An 8,027-nucleotide genomic window follows, 5' to 3' on the forward strand; every position below is an offset into this window, starting at 1 on the left:
CCACTAGTAATACCCACTCTTCTATGACACTCCCAAAACTACTACCACCAAGTTCGGTAACGTGATACGTTAACATAGGCGTGAGATATCCGTAAAATTCTCACACTCGAATAATAGAAGACGCACTTGAAGACCTAGGATTGGAAATACAAAGCAGTGAGTCGGATAAGGAATCAGGTGGCAATAGCTCGGAAGATTTGTAAGGCAAAGGAGTACAAAAGTTATAATAATTAACATCATTTATGAAAATTGATTTGAAATTTAAGATGTAGTGACAATAGCTCGGAAGATTTGTAAGGTAAAGGAGTACAAAAGTAATAATAATTAACATCATTTATGAAAATTGATTTAAAATTTAAGATGTATTTTTTATGATAAATTAATTATGTAATTGCATCGTACTAGATAACCGTTTAAAAAAATCATACGATACAACATAAATGTAAAAAATATGTGTATAGTACAGGACGTTTGCTGCATAATGCGATGAAAAGTTAATCGAGATGCTAATTAGTAATTAGTAATTGCAAATAATCACGTGTTCATCGGAGGAATCCGAAGTTAATATGCTTTTGGGATGAGTCTACGCTCTTGCATCTATTTGTTGCGTCTGTCTCACTTTGTCTCGTTGCTTCCTTCGCTTTCTTTGTCACACGGTGTTCTATGACCGGGCTAATAGGAAGGGATCACTTCTGCCAATAAGGGAAGCGCTTTACTCTACTTCTGCCATGACGTTAGAATGGTTGGGGTGGTGGGGATTCGGTCCTACGAGTTTCTCATATGACTTCTTTTCAGCCACGCACAGTACGCGGGAGACGAGAGTGGCGTGTGGATATCGCATCCAACGGAATAAATCGGTCACCGAGTTATAGACTCATCTTAACCCAGTCCTTGTGAGAGGAAGCTTTATTTGGATGGCGTCATCTTGCATCGAGATTTATCCTTGCTTCGAGGAACCATTCAGCTTATTAACTACTTGCGCTGGAAAGACGTGTCACGCACGTCGTAATGCTTTCGTCACAGAATCGCCAATGACGTGGTATACACGTCGTTAGGCAATTGTTACAGAAACACTGGACCGTACTGGCACACGCGTCTGTGAATTTCTTGCCACCGCAAGTGGTTAATTCTCGAAACTGGGTTAAGTGACGCAATGAGTTGTCATAGGGTCTATGGGAACCTAGCTGAAGGGTTCGACGACACACAATTTTTGACAGTATACCGTCTGCATCACGCACTATAGAAAGCTTCGAGCCTCCATATACTTTATACCGCCAAGGAATATAGAGTATAACTAGAAATAAAAGTTTGTTTCGATTTATTACTCCGATCTTCTTCACTGTACCCTCTCTTCTCCTCCCCTTACAATATGGGGAGAAATTCCTGTCCCCGGCTAGACCGGAGAACCCATTTCGGGTTCTCGTCACGGTGCACGATACACGCCTAGTGTATATATATTTTCGTTTTGGCAAACTTCTGGGTCAACGGTGGCACCCTGGCTGCTCGAGACTTTGGTCAACGTTAATAAGACGTACACGGAGTTCCGAGTAAATCGCGAAAAGGAAAATATTTGTAGGATCCATGAGAGGTCGTGTTTGATGTGACAGCAGGAGGAGAGAGAAGGAGAGCGGGGTTTCTTGGACGACGGGAATGAATTTCGCTGGGAAGGAAGGGAAGAAAAATCGGCAAAGTCAATAAAGTCAATTAATAAAAACTAACTTGCCGTGGATCCAGCCAAAGGGGCAAAGGTGCGTTACGAAAGGCCGCCGCCGCCATCCCCGATCAGGTAGAACAGAGATGGGCTTTCGGCTCGTTAAAACTTGCCTTATTAACATTTTTCATGCGCGGATGCCTCGCGGAATGTTGAGAAGTTTAGCGAAGTAGATAGAGGGCGATTATATTGAATTTCCTTTGGGAACTGCAGCTTGGATAGGTGGCTAATTTTACATCCAATAAAATCACATTACCCGTTTCACATGCCTTTGTTACTTATGGGACTGAATGATAGTACTTTGACAAATTTTTCGTTCAATTATTGTAGAAAATTTGCCGTCTCCAGTGGTACGAATTGTTCTCGAAAATTCAGAAGGAATTATAGAAATTTCTGATAAGTATATGTATACTTGGGTATGGGGATGTTATATATCTGAAAATAATTTAAATAATTTCTTTATTCAATTATTCAGAGAAATTAATCTTCTTTTATGGCGTGGATTGTTCTAGGAAGTCCAAGAGAAATTATAGAAATTTCTGATACATATATATACTTATGTATGGAGAATATTATACACCTGATAAGTGAAATAAATTAAATAATTTCTTTATTTAATTGTTCAGAAAAATGGATCATCTTTTAGAGCATGGATTGTTCTAGGAAGTCCAAGAGAAATTATAGAAATTATAGAAAGTTTTGATTAATATATATTAATATCTATGCATGGGTATGCTATATATTTGATGAGTAAAATAAATTAAATAATTCCTTTACTCAATTATTCAAAGAAATTAATCATCTTTTATAGTGTCGATTGTTCTAGGAAGACCAGAAGAAGCTATAGAAATTTCTGATAAATATATATACTTATGTATGAGGAATATAATAATTTAATAAATTAATAATTTATCTGATAAGTGAAATAATTTAAATAATATCTTTACTCAATTATTCAGAAAAATTGATCATCTTTTATGGTGTGTATTGTTCTAGGAAGACCAGAAGAAGCTATAGAAATTTCTTATAAATATATAGAATAATGGAGGGGATATTATATATTTTTGAAGTAAAATTATTTTAACATTTTCTTTTTCGTGAAATTTCCCAGAAAGATTGATCGCCTTCTATCTTAATACGTATTATAAAATATTCCAGGGAATCTCAGAGGAATTATAGAAAGTTTTCATGAATGTATATATGTATGAGGGTACTATATATCAAACGTTATTATTCGGTTTTTAAAATAAAATTGTTTCAACCGGTTTCTTTGCTTAATTAGTCCCACTAATTAGTCGTCTTTTATCGTATTGAACGTTCCAAGGAACTATGGAGGAATTATACAAATTTCTTATAGAAAGAAGAAATTATAATCGAAATTACAATATTTGTATAATTTCAGTACAAATATGCCTATGCTATTGTTAAATATTTCATAGCTTCGTTAATTTTTTAAAATGAAACTATTTCACTGTTTTCTTTTTTTAATTACTTTAATATATTTCAAAAGCAATTGCCAAAATTTTTCCAGCACATACATTTCTTTTAGTATGTATACACGATTATGGGAATATACAAACATTATATATCTGATAACTTTGGTATTAATCATGGAAAAAATCATTTAACACCAAAACGATCAATATTGTACACATAGATTTTAATAATAAAAAAATCAGACTAAAAATAATGAAATAAAATATAACTCAATTTCTTATCTCAATAAAACTCAATATCGACACTAATCAAATCAATCACACGTTTTCCCCGACAACAAAACCAAAAATTTAAAACTCTGCCATTTTGACCACCTCTATAAATCCTTTGCACTATTAACCCTTTGCACTAAAAGAATTTTTCGTTACAGAAAAATAGTAATTCGAAGACCTTCTGCCATAAAATTAACGATATTTTTAGAGTAGGAAATAAGAAATTGTACGCAAATTAAGATGCAAAGTTATTTTACTTCGACATTCCACGCATCGTTGGGTAATTTTAACCCTTTGCACTCGAGAGGTGAGCTTCAGTCACCATTTCATAAAATTTCGAAGATCTATATTAATTAATATATCAAATTTAATGCAATGTGACAGTATCGAAATCAAATAATTCTACAATTCTTTATTTACTGCTGAAAAAGGTATCGTCAGTTTTTTAGTAATGAATCTTTGAATTTCTACTTTTCTTTGGCCAAAAAATCGTCGAGTACAAAGGGTTAAATTTGATATATTGGTTAACATCGATTTTTAAATTCTAATTAAACGGCGACTGAGAGTCACCTCTCGAATGCAAAGGGTTAAGCTCGTTCAAACTCTTGCTCCATTTTTTAAATATCAAAATGGAAGGAAAGGAATTATTATATCTGTCGTAAGAGACAAAAATTCTTTTCCAAAATAAATCCACATATTTCACGTGACAGATGCTTACGTATCTCGGAGAGATACCTGGAGGGTTGAAAATTTTCGGGGTTGTTATCCGATACTCGTCGTTACCATGGCGGAAAGCACGTTTGGCAAGAGAATTTCGCCAGGACTGAGTGGCATTTTCGTTCAGGCATTAACACCGGTGTTTAGTGGACAAGCGCGACCTGGCTCCAGCATGTTAAACAAGTACGTCCATTAATCAGGACCGAGTCACAAGTAACTTGACCCACGCGGCGCGATGGCATAGGGTGGGTTTCCAACAACGAAGGCTGGAGCCGTCTCTCCTGCCTCTGTCTTTCCCTTACCCTTCTTTCCGCCTCCTCCTCACGGGTCCATTTGTTATGCCCAGGTGACACTCAATTATGTCGCGCAAAAGGGTTGCAAGAAAGACGCTGGCTAACTAGCGCGCAAACTTTCCTAACAACGTAGTCCCCCCGCTCGCTTTGTATCGTAACTCTTCGCGAAAAGATACATCGAAGAGGGACCACGGTTCAACGTACTTCAGTGAAATCCGCCATGGAATACATAACTAAGTTCGTACGGACGGATCGGCTCGTTGGGTTCCTCGTTTGCGTTTAGAGGACCGCGTTTATATGGCCGGGATGCTGAAGGGTAGGAATTGCTTGAAATTATGGTCGGCAGATTTGTGTAATTGCTATCGATTTGTGTGTCATTTCCGAGGTACAAGTTTAATTTCAACACACTTGCGTGTGGTTACTAGGCTGGACTCATTTGGGGGAAAAATTTTATTCGAAATTAGCTGCGAACCTAATTTCAATCTAAATTTTAATAAGTATAATTGTGAAATTTATGATTTGTTATACTGTTATAGACTCGAAGGAAATATTCCGATATTTCTTATGGGAAATTATTTTTTTAGATATCGTGCCCACTTTGAGAGAAGTGTCATCTATGATTAGGGACGAATTTGATTTGAATCTAAATTTTAAAAGTACTGGTTTAAAATTTGAGATAAGTTTTGTTTCCTAAAAAAGCTTCATTACTAGGATGGAAGGAAAAGGAAAGAAAAGCTCCACTATTATTAAAAGCTCATTCTATACTATACAAATTTTGTATAGTTTCTTTATCGATTATGTGATGAAATATCCTGTTTAATTTTCAAAAAGTTTTATCGCTGACTAAGAAGGATATACAAATTCGAGCCAATGAGGTTTATACATTTAAATTGTTTCCAATTTTTAAAATTGCAAGTCCAAAATTTGGATTTTTTACTAGTTAAAAACACCATATTATCGATAATGATTTCTAATAAAAACTCTAGAAAGATTCAATAATTATTTACAGTGTACATAATTGTTATATTAATAACTAGTACTGTATTAATCATTATTTCATACTTAATACAGTAGAATAGTAGAATAATAATATAATTTTGGATTTGTATTTTTAAGAGTGTAATAGTACCTTGTACTATTTTTAATTGTTGATGAAAATTTTTGCTGATTGAATTAATAATTCATCAAGTTCAATTGAGTATATAAATATTTGTAGAGTATAATAGTTAATTATTATTTCATACTTAATATAGTAGAATAGCAGAAGAATAATATAATTGATTGCAATTTTGATTTTGAATTTGTACTTTTAAGAGTCCAATAATACCTTGTACTATTTTTAATCGTCGATGGATATTTTTGTTGATCGAATTAATAATTCATCAAGCTCAATTGAATATATATAAAGTCGTAGAGTATAATAGTAAATTATTATTTCATACTTAACTACTATACTCCATAACTATTTACATTCAATCAACAAAAACTATCATCGACAATTGAAAACAGTACAAGGTCTCCAGACCCTTAAAAGTACAAGTTCAAAATTAAAATTACAATCAATTATCAATTCACAACGAACATCCCAAAACTCCACGCGAAAAATAAATTCTAGCTTAAAACTCGTTGAAAAAAAATTAAAAAGAATGCACAATCTCTCAATACAAAGACCACTATCCGCGATCTGCCCGAAACTTCTAAACACCTGATCCAAATTAAAAACTGAAACTACAATCAATCATCTACGAAGCTTCCACGATCTCGCGAGGATTATTTCTCCAAGGAACGTGTCTAATTAACAAAAAAAAAAAAAAGAAATTGCAATGACAATTAAGAAGAGTGGCCATTGAGTGACAGGACTCGCGGGCTGGCAACCCCTAACTCAGCGCTCGGATCGCAGCCGGTGGCTCGCAAAATCGTTGTTATCGAATTCATAAAGGGCGATAATTCGATGGGGAAAAAAATCAGGGAATTAGTGTTGGTACGTGATCTGTCCCCGTTTAATCTGCCTTTATTATCGACAGAGTTATTCGCGCTATTTACGTGGCCTCGGCGAGGAGCGCGCGAGGGCGATCGATAGCGCGGCCAGCTCGGACGTCAGCTCGAAAAATACGCGAAAAATAGCGCGCAAATAAAAAAGCCGACCCGGGAAAGCGAACTGTCTGCTAACTGCGATGCCTCGAGCGATGCCGATCGCGAGGCCCCCCGCTGCCAGTGTGAAAGCGCTAGGAGCGTGCGGATTTTTACACCTCGCGCGGAACGCACACGCTTGATATTAAATTCCAGCCCGGCATATTCGATACGCATAAAGCAACGCAGCGGGATATAATTTTCGAGTTGCTTCCAATTAATACAGGAAATGAAAGTAGCTCAAAAGGGAAAGAATATGCCACTGTCCGAAACGATTGGGGAGGAACGGTGAAAGCCGACAGAGAAGGGTCGAAAAGGGTGCGAGCGAGAAGGAGAGAAATATATATATACACATACATACACGGACACACGTATGGGTAGAGAGACAGAGAGGAAGAGAGAGAGAGGAATAGGGGTGGTGGAGAGGAAGGTGGGAAGTACGAGATGGATCGTGAACAGGGGTGGAGAGAGATGGATGAGTGGGCTGCCGAGCGACTATTTGCTCGCTCGCATTTAATATCGAAATCGGCCAATCATACGCGAATGTAACGAAATACTAAAATTATTTGGTAGAACGGCCGGTGGACCAGCCACGGCGGAGGGGGCAGCGCGAGGGGGTGAGGCTTTTTTCCTCCTCTTCTTTCAACAGGATACCCCGCTATTTATTCGCGATCATTACGTCCGTTTGCAACCGATCGCGCTATGCGCCGGGAATTTCGCGTAATTAAAGACTTTATTAGTTAGCCGAGCTATGGATCGCTGCTTAGTTTCATTACGACGGTCCGCGGCCGTGCTGAAAAAGCCATCGACGGGGGTTGCACAGACTTGTCCAGCTGCATTTGTTCTTCCGCGTCAGCCTCGCATGATTAAACCGCCTTCGTTTCGGTGCTAATTTTAAAATCGACCGCCCACCCCCGCGCTCGCGTACTCGGCACCCCTCCCTATCGTGGTGGCTGTGAAACAACGATTTCGAGGCTCGTTTTTAATAAGCACGAAATACGAGTAGGGAATACAATATTGTTGAAACGTTACGCGCATCGTATTATTGCCAGGCGTATTTTATTCGAGCGAAACGTTAAATATTAGCGGATATTTTGCAGCGTGTGCCGAATTAAATTCCGAGTACTCCTTCGAACCGTCGAAATAACAGGGAACTGTGGCACGTATATACGCTTGGAAAGATAGGGTACGTATCGAAAATTGTTTTCCAGCCTTTTAGTATCGGATGGAGTATATAGTGAAACACTCGCCCGCGCGAGAGAGAGAGAGAGGAGAGAGAGAAAGGGATAGTCTGCCTCGTCTGAACATGAAAATGCCTGAACGCGAGGTACCTGAAGCTGAACTGTTTCAGAGAGGCCGCGTTACATGGAAAATAGCCCGCTAACAGTTTGATGAGAGCCACGGGGTACGTGGAGCAAACGGGGTGGGCACTGCGCAGGATGGATGTAATTAAAGTGGTGACACGCT

This window comes from Eufriesea mexicana, unplaced genomic scaffold (assembly GCF_001483705.2).
Source record: "Eufriesea mexicana isolate 0111107269 unplaced genomic scaffold, ASM148370v2 scaffold307, whole genome shotgun sequence".
Lineage (NCBI taxonomy): Eukaryota > Metazoa > Arthropoda > Insecta > Hymenoptera > Apidae > Eufriesea > Eufriesea mexicana.